Genomic DNA, 19,353 nt, shown 5'->3' with positions numbered 1-19,353 from the left:
TGTTGGTTTGTATCTTGGCTCCTCTGCTAATTACTTGTGTGACCTTTGTCAGTCAATTTCCCTTTCTGAGCCTCAGTTGCCTCATCTGTAAAATGGGAGCAATACCCGCCTCATGTCATTGTCACGAGGTGTGGGGACCCACCAACTCTCCTGGTTTGTCCAGGACTGAGGGAGTTCCTGAGATGCAGGACTTTTAGTTCGAAACCTGGGACATCCCTGGCAAAACCAGGATGAGCTGGTCACCTAGGTTGTGAGGACTAAGTGAGACAGGGCCTGCAGAGTATTTAAGGCATGTGGAAAATATTTCATAAAGGTTGAATATATTATTTACTGTCTAGTTTTTGACCAAGTACCTGTTGACTGGGGCTGTTAAAAAAGAGGTGCTCCTTCCTCCAAGACAGCGCGAGTTTCCCTGGCACAGGACAGGCCCCTCTCCTCTCCCACATATGGCACATTCTCCCTCAATTCTCCATCCATGTGAGATGAAGTTGACAGGCGTACTGAGTTTCAGGGACAGTCAACCTAAGAAGGGTCCAGCTTTTTATCATGGTCCAGAACCCACTGGTTTTAAAGCCCGGAAGCCTGCATTCTATGTCTTGCTCTATCACTTGCTAGTTATGTGTATTGGAGAGTAACACTTTACTTCTGTGAGTCTCTGCTTCTTCAAAGGAAGAGAACAATACAGCTGTCTCCTGGGGCTCTTGTGAGGCTCGTATGAAATCATGCATGTAGCAGGGCTTTCTGAACTGCAAGTTGTCGTCCGGATATGAAGGGTTTTTTGAAGGGCCTAACTCAGTAGCACTCGCTTAGCCTCAGGAAAGAGATGGCAACAGAGACTTGGACTTGGCACTTTAGGCCCCAAATTCAAGTTTGCCACCCTCCCACTGGGCGTCCCTAGAGCACCAGGCCCCAGCTACGTGAGGTATGAACTAGTTCTGCCCTCAAGGCGCTGGAGTTCTATAAATAGGTAAGTTCAAGGTCATGTGTTGAGATAAGAGAGGAGCTGGGTCTGGGCTTTGGGGGAAACCCAAGGAGATGGAACTCTGGTCTGGGTGCAACAAGACAGAGGCAGACAGCTTGGCCTGAGAGGTCGTAGAAAGACTAGATGATGGAGATGAGGAGTTAAGGAAGTGGGTTCCAGGCAGAGGGAACAGCCTGAGCACATGTGGAGGTGGGGAGCTACAGAGTACATACAGGAAAGTCTGAGTGTTTCTGTGTTGTGGGATGTAACTTCTGAAATAGGAACATGCTGGTAAGTAAGGGAGATGGGGACCAGCCCAGGTAGAGCCTCCTGTGCCATGTTAGTCTGGACTCTTCATTGTAAGAGGCAAGAAAGAGTGTTTTTTGAAGGATTCTGTAGACTTGAGGGCAGAGGTGAAGAAAAACCAGACTTAACAGTTCCTGGTCTGTCTTCCTCTCGCACTCTCCCATCCTCAGTTAGATCCTCTCCTACCACAGGTGGCCAACATAGCAAGGAACATGGTCCTTGGCAGCCCAGAGTCACATCCTTCCAAGTCCTTCCCCCAAATTCAAGACTCTTCCCTCTTAGAAGAAAACTAGTAGAAAAAAATCCCGGGAAAGGGCTCTGATTGGCTGTGCTTGGGTCATGTGCCAATCTATGGACCAATCACTACAGCCAAGAGCATAGGCCATTGGGATCGGCTCTGTGTGGTCATGTGCCCACCCTTAGTGGTCACTCTGCTCCCAGATGGAAGCAGGACAAAGAGGTGCTGGGCAGGCAATGGTAATAAATACGGTTCATCTCCGTTATTTGCAGATTTCGTATTTGCAAATTCACTTACTCAATAAAATTTATTTGCAACTTCAAAATCAATACTCACAGTGCTTTTGTGGTCATTCGTGGACATGTGGAGAGCAATGAAAAATGTGAGTCATCCAATGGCCATGTTCCCAGCTGAGAACTAATAAGGTGGCACTCTGCCTTCCTCTTTCAGCTCTCATACTATTATAAACAAGTGCTCTTTCCTCAGTCTATTTAATGCTATGTTTGTCCCATTTTTGTGATTTTATTTATTTATTTAGGCTGTGTTGGGTCTTCGTTGCTGCTCGCAGGCTTTTCTCTAGTTGCAGTGAGCAGGGGCTACTCTTCGTTGAGGTGCACGGGCTTCTCATTGTGGTGGCTTCTCTTGTTGCAGAGCACGGGCTCTAGGCACGCAGGCTTCAGTAGTTGTGGCTCGCGGGCTCAGTAGTTGTGGCTCGCAGGCTCTAGAGCACAGGCTCAGCAGTTGTGGCACACGGGCTTAGTTGCTCCGCAGCATGTGAGATCTTCCCAGACCAGGGCTCGAAGCTGTGTCCCCTGCATCGGCAGGCGAATTCTTAACCACTGCACCACCAGGGAAGTCCCATTTTTGTGCGTTTTGATGGTGATTTCGCTGTTTCAAATGGCCCCCAAGCATAGTGCTGTAGTGCTGTCTACTTTTCCTAACCTCAAGAAGGATGATCACATCCTGTGCCTTACGCAGAAAATACTTGCTTTGGAAAAGCTTCGTTGAGGCATGAGTCCTGTTGGCCATGAGTTCAATGTTAATGAATCAGCAATATATGTTAAATATATATTAAAATTAAACAGAAAGACACGTACAACAAGGTTATTTATTGATTGGTTAACAACAACAAAAGACTCACAGGACCCTAACTCTGTATTTCCCCTAAGAGCAATGGTTCCATGTTTGCGAATCCACTGTTGGTGGTGAGTATAGAATAGGACTTCTGTGAATGACAAGAATGGACTGCACCAGCAAAGTAGTTTAGGCTTTATTCTGGAAACAATAGGGAGCCATTGAAGGTTTTAAACAGGAGAGAGACTGATATGATTTGTGTTTGAGAAAGTCCCTCTGGCTACTGCGTGGAGACTGGATTGGAGGAACCAAGACTGAAGGCAGGAAGAATAGTTAGAAGGTGGTTATAGACTCCGAGGGAGAGACGATGAGGCCCAACCCAGGAAATGGTACTGAGGATGCCGAGAAAGCAATGAATTTGAGACTGGTATTTAATGGGTCAAGTTAGCGAGAATGAGAACTCACTGATGATGGGGGCAGGGAAGGAGAACCCCAGACATCGCAGTGCTTTTAAAATGCCTACATCTGATTTTTTTTTAAAATGAAAGCAATGTCTCATTGGTCTGAGCCATGTGTTTCCTTCCATGAGAGGTGGTGGAGACCCTCAGCCTTGTGGGGGGGCCTGAGCAGCTGTAAGGCTGGCGTCTGGGGACAGGCACACTTTCTCCCCGCGCCCTCTTTGTAAACTGCACGCCAGACCAGCTGTGTTTTCTCTGACTCCTTACATCATCACCAGTCATAAAAACCCTACCAGGGGGAATTGTGCTGACAATCTGGGCTGGGATGTGGGAGACAAAGGAGTCCAGGGGGCTGATTTCAGTTTGCACAGTTCAGATTCCTGCTGGTTGGGAGAGGAGGCAGGTTGGAGCCGACACGCATTGCGTCTGATGACCGTCTACGGTTGCTCTCCAGGTCAGTAATTTCCTGGCTTTAAGTTTAAACTCTGGCTGTTTAGTTCCACCCTGGTCTTTTCACACAGCTGGTGTGCCCTGGCAAGGTGCTGCGGCTGGGGTGGAGCCCCCCCCCCGCCCCCCCCCCCCGCCCCTCCCTATGCTCCTCCGCAAACCTCGAGGTCCCGGCGCCCAGATGACAGATGATTTGCTCTCCCGGCCTTTGGAGTTCTGCTCGGTGCCTTCCTCTGGCTCTGCTGTCTGCTCTTGGCCCTCTGGGTGACCTGTTGGAATACCTCACCTGTGGCACGCTGGAGTTCTGTGTCTACATATCTTGGGTCTCTCCCGACAGAGTAAAGACCTCTCTGATGGGTGTGAAAGGACCCAGTCCTACGCCCTTCACACACGGGGTGCTTGAGTGGTCCTACTCTGCCAGTGGCAATACCCGTATCCTTATCTTAAGGGGAAATGTTTATCCGTTGAATTGGACCCCATCAGGTACTCATTTAGAACATATAAATGTAAGAAGAAACTTTATGATGTGTCCAATCTCGATAAGAACTCCCATTTTAGAGTGTTCACTGTGCTCCAGGCCCTGTGCTAAGTACTGTCACTTGATTTACCTATTCTAATCCCCACGACCACTTTATCAGATACCTTCTATTCTCCTCCCCATTTTATGGCTAAGAAAATGAGGCACAGAGAGGGGTTAAGGAAGGTGTCCTAAGTCCTATTGCTTGTAAGTGGCTGAGTCAGGGTGTCAATCCAGGATGGTGGATCTTAGCACTTCTATCCTCACTGTGCTGTTAGATACACTCTCACTGCTGATGAACACTTTCCACGACCTGTGTGCTTCCCAAGTGCATCGCTGGCCAGTGTTTGACCCAGCCAGGGTGTAAGAAAATCCACCAATGCCCCGGGCCCATCACACACTTGGAGATGTGAATTCTTCAGCTTTCGGGATTTAGGAACTCAACGGGAATGCTGAGGCACTGCCCCCCGACACACACTTTTTGTATTTTTTTTTATTGAAGCAGAGTTGATTTACAATGTCGTGTTAGTTGCAGGTGTACAGCAAAGTGATTCAGTTATACATACATATACGTCTACTTTTTTCCAGATTCTCTTCCCTTATTGGTTATTACAAAATATTGAGTATAGTTCCCTGTGCTATACAGTAGGTCCTTGTTGGTTATCTATTTTATATATAGTAGTGTGTATATGTACTTTTTGTATTATTTATTAGGACATTCTCTTTATACAAGTAATACATGACTCCGTTCTCATCGTAACCATTTCAAGCATATTCTGAATGAAAGCCCCCTCATCTCTCCCTCCCCCATCCCCATTCCCTCCCCAGTGGTGGTCACTGTTAATAGTTTACTGTCTCTTCTCCTGGTCCACTTTCTATGCATTTTCTGGCGTGTGTGTATTTCATGTGTATGCCTTTGCCCCCACCCCCCAAGTCCCCTTTTAAATAAATGGGATCATCTTATCTCTGTTGTTTTACAACTTGATTTTTTTCACTTAGTACACCTTGGAGGTCTTTCCACAAGAATCCCCGTCATTCACCCTGACTCACTGGAATGGTTATGTAATATTCCACATTGTGGATTTACCATAATTTTATTCAACTCACTTGACCGGGCACTTTCTAAGCAACGCAGATCATTTGAAAAAGTAAATTATTCATATTAGTTACTGAAATAATAAAGTCTACAGCGGGAGAGGGTTGTCAAGGGCAGAATGTCAATTAGGGTTTTGGGGAAAGATAAGAGGGCTGGGGTGACCTAGAGCATCACCTGCCTTCGTCTGTCTGCTCCATTCAACTCCCCGCCTGGCTGTGGGCTCTGCTCTCTTCTCTAATTTTAGCATTTCCCAGAGAGTGAGGACACGCTCCTACTCCAACTGGGCCCTTCAAGCCTCCCTGACCACGTAACCCCCATGCGTCTTCCCCTGCACCCAACGGAGGTTCGGACGCAAGTTGCCTATGTGCCAGGACCCTCTTGACACTGCCGAGTGCTGCAGGGACAGAGCTGGTTAAAACCTGTCTCTTCAGAGGTGCCAGAAAGTCAGTCTGTAGCAACTCAAATTCCACACAGGCATCTCACCCAGTTTTACTTAGTGAAACCCAAACACCCTTTTTTGTTGAGACTCTGACGAGCCCTGGAAACCGCCGAGGGCCCGGCCCGCCTCGGCACACGTCTGAAATATGTCAGGCAGGTGTTTCCAAAGAACTTATACTACAGGAAAATATATCCTGATGTAATCTGACTAATTTGGCTTTTGCCTTACTTTCAAGAGAACCGGCTATTTGTAATGGAAACAGTTCTCGGGCCACTTCAGACAGGGCTTTGTAATGTGAGCTGGTAAACCCTGCAGGTGCTACGGGGGCCCCTGTTTTCATTTTACATCTCAAGTTTGTTTACTTTAATGTGTTTCTCTGGGAGGAGAGAAAAAAAGGGGACCCGAGAGGGGTTTAACAAGTCATTTTTCATTTCAAAAAAAGGAATGGTTTTGTACTAAGAAAATTAGCGTCTAGCGGGTCTTGGGAGCCCTGCGGGCGACAGGAAGCACACATGGCCTCGGAGGATGTTTCCTGAGAGTAATTCCCCAAAGGCACGTGCTCAGGAGCCGACATACCTGGGGCCCTTGGCAGACGCATCAATTAGAAAGTGGGAAGCAGTATTTTCCTTGCTAATTCTTGGCTACCGGCTAGGGGTTACTGAAAACTCCCTTTTCCCCCTCGGAGCTAGGCAGTTTTGAAAAATTGTAAAATTATGAATTCAACCTTGTTTTCAATCAAGGGAGGGGGGGAAATGGTTTCCAGCGTGCAAAGCCTGTGCGACGGGTAGCGAGGACCGTGTTTGCAGAGCACCCACTGCCAACCGTGGGTACTCGCCCAACCCAGGTGAGGGTGCCCTGGAACAAGAGGGCGCTAGGGGTGAGGGTATCAGTGAGGCGGCTGCTGCGAGACAGTCCCAGCCCCAGAAGAGGGACTCCAGGTAGAAAGGAGGGAAGAGCCCTGTCTGTCCCCCAAGGTTATTTCATGCAGGTTGAGGGCAGTGGATAACAGCCTTCCACATAGAAGATGTGAGGTATTTGTCAACTAAGGCTCTCCTGCACCCTGGAGGCTGGGTTCAACGAAACTGAAACCCCCGTTGCCTGCCCTGGGTGTGTAAGCTGAGTGCATGCTCCCTGATATGCCAGTCCCTGTGCAGAATGTTTCCACGCTTCCCTCTCCCTCCTGGCCCCTGCATTTGCGTGTGCTGCCTTGGGACTGGCCCATGTGGATCTGCGCAGGGAGCTCAAGCCTTTCACCAGTTTTCACAAGAAAATCTGCCTCCAAGCGTGTCATGCATTTAGCGATGTTACTGACGATTGGCGAGGCTATGGGAAACGGTTGCTTTATAGACACACAGAGCCTTCCAGCATCTTGTGGGTCTATCAGGGCTTCTCTTTCCTCTTCCCTCTGGAGATATAAGCAAAGTTATCCCCTTTCCTCCTACAGGAGAACCCCTTCCTTGCACACTTGGGTGCCCATGGAGGCGCACCTCCTCACATCCCCTAACAAATACATTTCTCTTCCTTATGAGAATTCTGGTGAATACAATGTTCAGCTCATACATAAATGTACACGTGGGTGCCTCACAGAGCACTTAAAACAGTGTTATGTAGACTCACAGAATCATATGTGATCATAGCCAATTCTAACTGGAAAAGTGCTCAGAGACCCGCGAATCTGTTTATTTACAATTGAGGAAACAGATACCCAGAGGGGGGAAAGGACTGCCCAAGGTCACCATGAACTAGTGGGAGAGCTGGGATAAGAACCAAGACCCCCTGACTCCTGTCCCAGACTCTTTCCTCCAGGCCACCTGTCTTTAGGAGCCCCCATCACCAATTTCTCTAAAGGCTGCTTTTGGGAAGGGATTTGAGCACCACGCAGGCACACTCCATGGTAAGTCCTGTTGATACAGTCAGCCCTGCCATATCCACACGTTCTGCATCCACGGATATGGTGGGCCAACTATACTAGGTCATTTTATATTGTAAGGGACTTGAGCATCCTTGGATTTTAGTATCTGCAGGGGTGTCCTGGAACCAATCCCCCGCAGACACGGAGGCATGATTTACTCCCTATCCTATCTTGCTCAAGTTCATCCCTTCCCATCCTTTCCTACCGCGTTGGTGGGGGTGAGGAGGGAGTAGAGAGATAGAAAGTGAAACAGTTTGATCCGGATTCATTGTAGCTTGAGCTGTTGTAACTATTTGCTGACTTGTTGGATAAAGTCAAATTAAAATGAAGCTAAAGAATGTTCTTTGAAGATTATAATGCTCAGTATTTGGGAGGCTTTGGTTGGGACACAACAAGGCTGGTGGGAATTGGTACAAAGTTACTCAAAAGTAATTTGGCAATAGGTATTGTAAACTTTAGTACTCTTCATATACTATGTTTTGCTAAACTTAAACCGAAGGATAATGTGATAGAGCTTCATGCATGAACCTTAAGTGAAGAGCCGGATGGATTTTTACAAAGTGAATATATGTAGGTACCTGCCGTCCAGATCAAGATATAGAATTTTACCAACATCCCAAGAGTCTCTTTTGTGCTGTCTCATGATCATTAGCCTCTAAAAGATACCTATATTCTGACTTGTATCACTATAGATTAGTTTTGCCTGATTCTGAAGTTCATGTGAATGGGTCACAGAGAACCGTATCTGACTTTCAGTCACATTATATCTGTGAGACTTATTCGTGGTCTTGCGTGTATTGATTTGTTCGTTTTCACTGCTGGATAGTATTGCATTGTATGAATGGAAAACTATTTATCCATTCTACCAGTGATGAACCCTTGAATGGTTTCTAGTTTCTAAGTATTAAAAATAATGTTGCTATGTTATTTTGGGACGTGACTTTCGATACACACATACCTGCACACACACATACACACCCATACTTCTGAGAGTCTACGTTTGGAGTAGAATTTTGGGTTCATAAAACATGTGTATGTTCAGCTTCACTAGGTCCTGCTAACAGTTTTCCAAAACAGTTGTACGAATTTACACTCCTGCAGAAGTATGTGAGAGCGCCAGGAGCTCTTGGCAACACTTGGTATCAGTTCAAAAAAATATAAACATTCTGATTTTAGGTGATGGTATCTCATTGTGGTTTTAATTAGGTTTTCATGAATAACTAATTGGCCCCTTGGGTATGCCCTTTTGTGAAGTGCCTGTTCAACGTTTTTCCCATGGGGAGGGGGGTGGTGTCTGTCTTTTTCTTATTGATTTGTAGAAGTTCTTTATATATTCAGTATACAGGTTCTTTGTAGGAGACATGCATTGCAAATATCTTCTCCCCTTCTGTTTGTTCATTTAATCTTCTAATGATGTCTTTTGATGAACAGTATTTCTTAATTTTAAAATAGTCTAATTTACTAATCTTTTCCTTTATGTTTAGTGTTTATGTTTTGTTGAATAAACCTTTGTCTATCCATAGCCATAAATATATACCCATGTTTTATTCTAGAAGCCTTATTGTTTTACTTTTCATATGTAGGTCCATGATTCACCTGAAATAGAATCTTGGGTGTGGTGTGAGATCAGAGTCAACGTCCATATTTTCCATAAGTTTGTGCAGTTTATCTAGCACCATTTATTAGCAAGAGCGTTTGCCCCTGCTACACTGTAGTGGTATGTTTGCCATAAACTAGGTGACTGAATAGGTTTGGGTCTGATCAAATTTGTTATTCATGTCACTAAATCTTAATATATCTATATTAATTTTATATCTGTATTATCAGTTACTGAGAGGCATGTTTCTAAACACTGTGCTATGATTATGGATGTGGTTTTTTCTCCTTTTAATTCTTACTGTGTTTGAGGCTCCGTTACTAAACTCATTTGAATTTAGGATTGTTACATGTTCCTGTTGAATTGACCCCTCTATGATTATGAATTGTTATTCTTTATGTCTAATAATACTTCTGGTCTTAATGTCTATTTGATCTGATATTAGTAGACCTATACCTGCTTTTTAACATACCTATTTATTTTTTTAGTATTTTTATAGATACGTTTTCTCATCCTTTTATTTTCCACCTTTCTGGGTCCTTATATTTGTGTCTCTTGTAAGCAACATGCATTTAAAAAAATTGAGATTAATCATCTTTCTGTTTCAATTGGAATATTTAATCCATTTACAGTTTTTGGCTCTTATGGATAAAGTTGCAATGAATATTTTTATACAAGACTTTTTGTGAGTACATGCTCTTTTCTTGGGTAAACATCTAGGAATGAAACTGTTGAGTCATAGAGTTGGCATATAATTTTATTATTTTTAATGATATTGAGGCATAAGTTATATACAATAAAATAGATTTGAAGTATACAGTTCGATGAATTGCAACAGATGCAAACACCCATGTAACCACCACCTCATATTAAGATATAGATTATTCCCAACACTCCAGCAGGTTTCCTTGTACACCTTGCCTGAGATACCGACCTGATCTCTATCACCATAGTCTAGTTATTCATGGAATCCGACAATATGTAGTCTTATATCTTGTTTATCTCAAGCAAGGTAATGCTTCTGAGACTCACCCATGCTGTTCTATGTATCAGTAGTTCATTCTTTTATTTATGAATAGTATTCTGCTGTATGAATAGAATCACAATTTATTTATGGGCATTTGAGTTATTTCCAGTTGCTATCTTTTATGAATAAAGCTGCTACGCACATTTTTGTGCAAGGTTTTGTTTTTGTTTTTGTGTTTGAGTTTGTGGTTTTGTGTGTGTTTGGCCTCATTCGTTTCATTCTCTTGGGTAAATACTTAGAATGGAATCATTAGGGCACCGTGAATTATATGTGTATTTATAATAAACTGCCAAACTGATTTCCAAAGTGGTTTGCATAATATTATATCAGCAGTGTATGAGATTTGCAGCTCCCTCCCCTCCTCTCCAACGTGGGATATCCCCCTGGTGTCTCACTCTGATTTTAATACACATGTCTCTGATGAGCAGTGATGTTGAGCACCTTCCTCATGCTTATTGTCCGTTCATAAATCTTCTTTTTGAAGCGTCTTTTCAAACCTATGGCACATTAAAAAAAACTGGGTGGTTTATATTTTTCGTATTGATTTGTAGTTCTTTATGTATTCTGGATATAGTCTTTTGTCAGGTATAGTATTGTGAATAATTTCTCCCCATCTATGGCTTTCCTTTCATTTTCTGAGTGCATTTGTTAATAATAGTGAATAGTTCTTTGAAGAAAAGAACTCCCTAAATGCCCAACAGTGTTATGCACGACATGGGAATAACGCTGATGACATATGGCTGGATTGAAAAAGGAGGATACAGAATTATACTTGCAGTATGACTTTAACTATTTAAAAATATGCATTGAAAAAAAGGTGGAGGGAAACCCACAAAACATTGCTTTGGCTGACTCTGGGTAGCGAGGTTATGCTCTCCAGCATTTTTTTTTTTTTTATTGTGGCAAATACACGGAACATAAAATTTACCATTTTCACCATTTTAAAGTGTACAATACAGTGACATTAAGTACACTTACGATGTTGTGCAACCATCACCACTGTCTAATTCCATAACTTTTTCATCACCCCAAGTGGAAACCCTGTGCCTATTAAGCATTCCCTCCCAATTCCCTCCTCCCACCGGCCCCTGGAAACCACCAATCTGCTTTCTGTCTCTATACGCCTGTTATTTTTAAAAAATGTACATTTGTTTTACTTTTTCTGAATTTCTGCTAATGAGTGTGTGTTTTGATATGAGAAATAAAGCAGAAACCAAGAATAACAAAGGATGTCTAGAGAGGGGAACAAGTAAGTTGTACTGAGTGAGTCCTAAGCTCTGTGTCAGAGGGAGCGAGGCAGTAGAATTCATTTTGTGACAATAGCTAAGTGTGTTCGGCTCTGACGGTGCTGGGTACCCTTCTTGCCTGATTCCTCTCACGTATATCTTGCCACCACCCTGACAGCCAGGTTCTAATGTTATGTCCCATTTATCCGTGAAGCTGCATCTCCTCCCCCGGCCCCATTTTCTGTGACTGCTCCACCATACTGGGAGCTCCGTGTGGACAGAGACCATATTGGTTCTCGTTCTGTCCAGTATGGCCGCAGCTCATCGTTGTGGTCATTAAGAGTTGTGGAGGAAATGCATGCCTGTGTGCAAAAAGTGTCTTTGCTGAGACTGGAGAATGAAACGAATCAGATGGCTCTCGAGGGGTAGCCTCAGAGTCAAAGGCAGGCTGGGAGGAAGTGCAGCTCAGGGACCAAGTCTAGCACTGTGAGAAAATATCTGAACGGTAGATTCATGAGGTCCCTCGTGGCCTTAATGACCAGGGCGGGAGGAAAGAAGTAATAGCAAGTGACATTTATACAACGTGTTACAGTTTACATAGCTCTTGCATGCGTATTACCTCATCTAATCCGGAAGGAGCCTAGGGTGGGGTTTCAGCACGTGGCCCCGGAATTTGCTCGTCTGAGTTTGCGTCCTGGCTCTACCACTTACTGTGTGACCCCGGAAGAGTTATGTACCCCGTGTTCCAGTTACCTTACGTGTGCAGCGAAGACACTGATAGTACCTGATGCATAGATTTGTTGTGATGATTAAATAAGGTAGGTGCTGCCCATAAGGCATCTAGAATTGTGCCTGGAGCCTAGTAAACACTAATTAAAAGTTGGCTGTTATGACTTAATCCTCTAAGTAGGCCCTGGAGATATGTAGACAAACCCCACTTTATGGGCAGCTCAGAAGGATGGAGTGACCTGTCTGAGGGCACAGTGCCGAGGTGGGAGTGGAGAGGCAGGGTTTGGACCACATCTGTTTTACCCCAAAGCCCTGACCTTTCAGCTTCTTCATTTCGCCTCCGTTGATGTGCACTTTGCCTGGGCTCACAGGCAAGAGAAGTAAATTCTGCTGTAGCTGGCCATGCGCCAGGGTGTTAAAAAAGATCCCTTGTCTTGTCTAGAGCTCAGATCCACGTGAGGTAGGATAGCTGAGAAAGCACTTTACACCCTGCTGGAGTGTGATGAAAATGAATTGCTGTTATCGGTACTTTAACAAAGTATTTAAAAAATTTTTCCTAGCACTGGTTTCCCCCATTCTGCTAACAGTACCCCGATTTCCCTTGGGGAACCACGGCTCCCCGCCCCTCAGTCTGTGCTTATCCCTTATTATCCCTGGCTAGAGAGATGGGTGTATGAGCAGGTCTGGCCAATGTGAGCATTGCATCACTTCAGCCACGAGGAGTAGCTCAGGAATGGTATGTGATCCAAACCGAGGGCCACCAGGTTCAGATGCAGGACTTCGAGCACAGCTCTCAGGGAAGAGGCATTTCTTTTCCTCCGGGGAGAAGGAGAGGATGTGATCTAGCCTGGAACTTCAGAAGCCATGCTGCCTCCACTGTGGGGACAGCATGCCTGAGAATGGGGCCAGCCCAGAGGCAAACGGGGGCGAGGGGGGGGGAGAGGGGGGGAAGAGGGAGGGGGGAGGGGAAGGGGGAGGGGGAGGGGAGGGGGAAGGGGGAGGGGGAGGGGAGGGGGAGGGAGAGAGAGCCCAATGTCCCTGGATTTACCTGAGCCTGTGTTTGGATCTACCTGGACTTTTCTGTTATGCTTCCTTTTCTAAGCACCTACTAGCTTTCCTAGCACTGTGCTTTACTGTCATCATGTCCTCTTAGTGTCTCAACAGCTGCTCAGAAAAGGGTAGTAGCACTGTATGACAGGGAGGGAAACTGAGGCTCTGAGTGAGGAAGTGATTTGGCCAAAGCACTCAGGTAACTTGGGGCCTTCTGCTGAAGGCTCAGCCACTGGACTAAGAAGGCCAGCAGCACCGTTGGACTAAAGCTCTGGCCCTGCCCTAAGGCAAGGATGCTCCTCCTCCTGGAAGTGTCAGGATTTGGATGCCCCAAAAGGCGTCTTCTTTGGTTTCATCCCTCAATTATCCTTCTGACAGCCAGATTTGAACCAAATTGGATTTAGTGCTTTTCACAATTTTGTTGAACAAATCTGTGGATTAAGGGAACAGATTAACTCCACTTTTTTATTTGACATCATCAAAAGTATGACATGAAGACTGGAAATGAACCTTCCTGGTCTTGGAATAATTTCAATGGAGCCTGAGTCCCTCCTTCTTAAGGGTTTTTTTTTTTAAACCTTATTCTCACAAAGACCTTTGGGAAGCTGGTTCCAAATCTTACCTGAGACCTCAGATCTGACCCTTGGGTTTAGTTTGGGCTATAGTACCCATACCTGAGCTGTGATTCTAGCAGGAAGGGCCCCTCTCTGCCCCTGCCCATCGTTCATCTTTTCTTCCATTTCTCCCACGATTTCCTCTCGGCCATAGCCTAATTCAAATTTCAGCATTTTTCTATAACTGGACTAACAGATTTTCACATTAGTGCCAACTCAAGCGCCCTATCCCTTCTCTGAACTCTTAGTCAAGTCAATAAATATTTTACTCATTTGTCAATTAGTTAGGTGCCTTTGGTACTTCACCCAATGGCTTTTAAAACAAGCTAGAGATTTCTTTTTTTCCATCTTTGTTTCTTGGCTTCATGGTAGACAGACCAGCTCTATGTGGGCAGGAAATATGACTTCTACTTCTCTATATATGTACCTGACATGTAGTATTGACTGCCTTCTAAATTTAATTGGCATATGATTCCTTAACAATAAAAGGATAACATTTTAAAGAGAGAAAGAGATTATCCTGGCTGGACTTAACGGAGGGGAGGCTGTAAAGCACATTGGGTTAGTGTGAGGGCTTTGATGCCAGACGGTGTGGGTTTGCCTCCTGGCTCCCCATTTACTATGATATGATTTTCACAATGATAGACTCGCTCCCTGCCTCAGTTTCCCCTCCCAAAAACTGGAAATAACAATAGCACTTGACCGAGCCCCTAAAACAGAAATGCAGGAAGCATTTTCTAAATGTCAGCTATCACAGTTTTCTTATTTCTTCCCGATAATCATGAACTACTTAACGGCTAACATACAAGTGGACTTTACCTTACCTAGGTTTTGTCTAGATTATCAGATTCTTATCTTTAAAACATGAATTATCTGAATGATTGTGGGTTTTTCCCCCATTATATAATATATATAAGGCGAAAGAACAGAAAAGCAGCTGACCGAATGCAATAAGACGAGCAAATTAAAAAGTAGAATGAATCAGTGTTAGCCAAAGAGGGAGCATGAGGAAGGCTGCCAAATCTATTAAGTAAAAGAGAGAGAAGGGAGAGAACCATCAATTACAATTAATTAAAAGTTTTTAACTGTTGTAATGCTGACCTCATGCTCCAGGTGCCTGAGACAAAGGAAAGGAATGTGAATACTTGAGTGGTCATGACATTTTTCCAACTGGCCACTTTCCCTTTAACCAGACCAAACCTGTCTCTTCCATCTTGCCCCCTTGGGCTACCTGGGTCAAAACCCGACTCATGGCTCAGGTTCCTCCTTGCTGAAAAGAGAGGAAGTCCTGAGGCCTGGCCAACAGCTTTCTAGACTCTTCTCCCACATTCTCATCCATCAGCAGGTCCCACTGAATACATTTTCAGAATGTCTCCTGATTCTGGGCACTTTTCCCCCACGCCAAGCCACCATTTCTACCTGGAACTACAGTGATTTACTGAGTGGTCTCGTTTCCACTCTTTTATTTATTATTCTCTGAAATTGCCTTGTCCTGACTTTTCTACTTGTTTCTTTCATTTGTTTTCACCATTAGCCTATAAACGTCTCATTCATCGGTGGCTGGCACATGCGTGGTCCAATCGATACTTCTTTCTTTTTTAAAAAATTTTTATTGGAGTAGGGTTGATTTACAATGTTGTGTTAGTTTCAGGTGCACAGCAAAGTGAATCAGTTATACATGTACATATATCCATTCTTTTTTAGATTCTTTTCCCATATAGGTTATTACAAAATATTGAGTAGAGTTCCTTGTGCTATACAGTAGGTCCTTGCTGGTTATCTATTATATATATAGTATTGTGTATATGGGTTTGTTTTTGGCCGTGCCATGCAGCGTGCAGGATCTTAGTTCCCTGACCAGGGGTCGAACCCGTGCCCCCTGCATTGGACCACCAGGGAAGTCCCTCATAGTGTGTATATCTTATTCACAATCTTGATTGAATGGAAGAAGCTGGGAAGAGTTTCCTTCTTTCTTTCTTTTTTTAATTGGCGTATAGTTGATTTACAGTGTTGTGTTAGTTTCAGGTGTACAGTGCAGTGATTCAGATATATATTCTTTTTCATATTCTTTTCCCTTGTAGGTTATTACAAAATATTGAGTATTGTTCCCTGTGCTATACAGTAGGTCCTTGTTGGTTATCTATTTTATATATAGTAGTGTGTATATGTTAATCCCAAACTCCTAATTTACCCCTCCTCCCTTTGGTAACCATAAGTTTGTAACCAAACTTTCACCTTTGGTAACCATAAGTTTGTTTTCTATGTCTGTGGGTATATTTCTGTTTTGTGAATAAGTTTGTATCATTTTTTTAAGATTCTGCATATAAGTGATATCATATGATATTTGTCTTTGTTTAACTTACTTCAGTTAGTATGGTAATCTCTAGGTCCATCCATGTTGCTGCAAATGGCATTATTTCATTCTTTTTTATGGCTGAGTATTATTCCATTTTCTCTCTCTCTCTCTCTCTCTCTCTCTCTCTCTCTCTCTACACACACACACACACACACACACACACACACACACACACACACTACATTTTCTTTATCCATTCATCTGTTGAAGGACATTTAGGTTGCTTCCATATCTTGGCTATTGTAAATAGTGTTGCTATGAGCATTGGGGTATATGTATCTTTTCGAATTATGGTTTTCTCTGGATATGTGCCTAGGGGTGGGATTATTGGATCATATGCTAACTCTATTTTTAGTTTTTTAAGGAATCTCCATACTGTTCTCCATAGTGGCTGCACCAATTTATATTCCCACTAACAGTGCAAGAGGGTTCCCTTTTCTCCACACCCTCTCCAGCCTTTATTATTTGTAGACTTTTTGACGATGGCCATTCTGACCAGTGTGAGGTGGTACCTCACTGTAGTTTTGATTTGCATTTCCCTAATAATTAGTGATGCTGAGCATTTTCTCATGTGACTGTTGGCCATCTGTGTGTCTTCTTCGGAGAAATGTAGAGTTGCCTTCTTAAGCAAAAGCCTTTTTCTCTTCTCAAGGGAAATCCACTCTGTAGATATGAAATTGGGCCCCTTAATAGGTTTACTGGGCAACATTTTGCTAAAATCATTCAAATTATAAGACTTCAAAGTTATAGAAGGTAGTCCTACTCTTATATTGAAGTGTGTCATTTGTATTTTTCACACCCAGGAAGTGAAGGCAGAGAGTTAAATCTTCTCTGTTTGGGCTGCCCCATGCATCTATGTGGTTCCGGTGGTCAAGCCCCTCCCACCTCATTCTCAGCAATTGTGTTCAGCCTTTGAATGTTTGTCTCACATAATTCTGCTTTGCTGATATAGACTCTTGGGGCTCCAGGTACGAGGGTTGCCGTCACTCTCTCTGCCACGTTTTGACCCCATTGGGAAATGTAAATCAGGTCATCACATGTGGTCCAAAGCCTCTTGTCAGGAAGGGGCCCAGGCTGTTTCTTGTATGAGCAGCTCTGTCCTGGAGCACCTGATCCTCCCCAAGCTCACTCAATCCAAAGGCTGCCTGGCACAGAGCCTGGCTCAGCACCAGAAACTCCAGTGAATGAGATGGGCCAATTTTATCCCATCCACTCCCCCTAGAGTTTGACCTGGGAACTACGGGAAGAATCACATCGTCAATAGAAGTTAGAAGGTCGTGAGGAAGAGAGAGGCCTGTGAGACTAGGACTGGATCAGAGTTACGAGGATTCAGAAGCAGAAGCGTGGAGCTCAAGAAGGGATACACAGAGTGGAGGGCAAGGAAGCCACTGGAAGCAGACGAGATGGAGCCGTCACACAAAGGGAAGCAGAGACCCGGAGAAAGGCAAGGTAAAGGTGGAACACTGGAGAGAACCCAAATTCTTGCAGCGAGGGCTCCTGGAGTGCCTTGGTGGATACCTTCGGTTCATAAAGACCTTCCTGTTCCAGTCTCCGCCATCCCATGTCGTGATATGCTCTCAGTTCCTGTGAGATCCCGGTTCCCTTGTTGGGCCTCATGGCCTGAGCCACCCTGAAGGGCTCGCTGTTCTTTATGGGCTCACAAGGCAGGAAACCAACAGAAACCACCGTCAGTGGGTCCCTATTAGGCACTTTTTGTGGGGGGGGGGAGGGGAAGATGAGTGGCATCCAAGAGCTTTCAGGGGACTAACTCCTCAAAGGCTCTGGTAATGTCCACGGGGGTGGTCCTAGTCCTCAAGGATCTAGGCTCTGCTTTCTTTTTTTTCATGTATCCCCCAAATTACATATATAAACATCTAAACTGTCTTTTACATATAACAAAATATATAAGTACATATAATATATAAGTCTCATATAAGCACATACATATATATTACAGATACAGGAGAATTACAACTTGGTTTAAAGTCTAAAGTGTGTCTTAGGCTTAATTGTGTATTGTATATTGTCATATTTATGCCTGAGAACCCTTTAAAGTACCCATAGAACATACATGATGTACACGATTTTGGATTTATAACTACAACTTGTATGGTAATAGTAAACATGAACACCAGGAAATATCAATCAACCTCTTCCTGTAGAACTCTTGCTGAAATAACTGCAAACGAGAAAAAACAGATTCTGGTTCCCACCCCCAGGCAAACTGTGACCATAACTTGCAAAGAGTTTTTCCAACCCAAATGACAATTGATTCATTCCTTCTGGCAAATGGATTGCTGTGACGTTCCCTGTAAGTCAGATATCCTCTGAGATTATTTTAACTGGAACCCTCATGACTTTTCAAAGATTGGAGGTGGTCCTAATAATTGGCAGATATAGAATAATTCCATTAAAATAAAAAACAAAAAAGTCATAAGAAGGGGAAATAAATAACCTAAAGAAGTGAGGCCAATATAATTCCTGTAATGGACAGCTGAACTCTGAGTTTCCTGGAAGTCAAGGGAAAAAGGGAAAATCCTAGACAAGCATTCTCATTGCTTAATAAAAATAATCAAAAGAGAGAGGTTTTCTCTTGGCACTATTTTTAAAAAATTAGGGAATTCCCTGGTGGTTCAGTGGTTAGGACTCTGTGCTTCCACTGCAGGGGGTACAGCTTTGACCCCTGGTTAGGGAACTAAGATCCCACAAGCTGTGCCGTGCAGCATGGCCAAAAAAAAAAAAACAATTAAAAGTCACTCATAATTTCATCATAGTGATATTGTTATTTTTGCTTGTATACACTATTCCAGTCCTTGTCTGCAAGCAAAATAATAGGTAATTTTATTTTAAAAAGTATTTGAATAGGCAAAACATTCACATAGTTTGAAAATAGGAAAGTGTGAAAAGTAAACAATGGAAAGTTTCCCTCCCGTCCTTGTCATAAATTTGCCCCAGTTCAGCTCCCTTCAAGCTCCCCCTGTTTTGTATCCATCTAGAGTTTTTATGCGTATTCAATCACAACTTCATCATCAACAGTAAAATATGGACTCATTTCTTTCATTTAACAACATATCTTTCAGGCTTTTCCAGATCAGTAGGGAAGCCTCCTCTTCTTTCTCTTTCACAGCTACAGGGTATCTCATTGTTTGGATGTACTTACCAGTGCCCTACTGATGTCATTTTCATTTGGATTGTTCCTTTTTTTTTTTTTTTTTTTTGCTATTAGAAGCAAAGTGTGTAACTTCACAATGTGCATATATTGATACATATGATAAATCGCTGAAGTTGATGGCTGGGTCAAGGGAT

This window comes from Stenella coeruleoalba (genome assembly GCF_951394435.1).
Source record: "Stenella coeruleoalba genome assembly, chromosome: 3".
In the NCBI taxonomy this organism is placed as follows: Eukaryota; Metazoa; Chordata; class Mammalia; order Artiodactyla; family Delphinidae; genus Stenella; species Stenella coeruleoalba.
The sequence above is the reverse complement of the archived record's forward strand: the minus strand, read 5'-3'. Positions refer to the sequence as shown.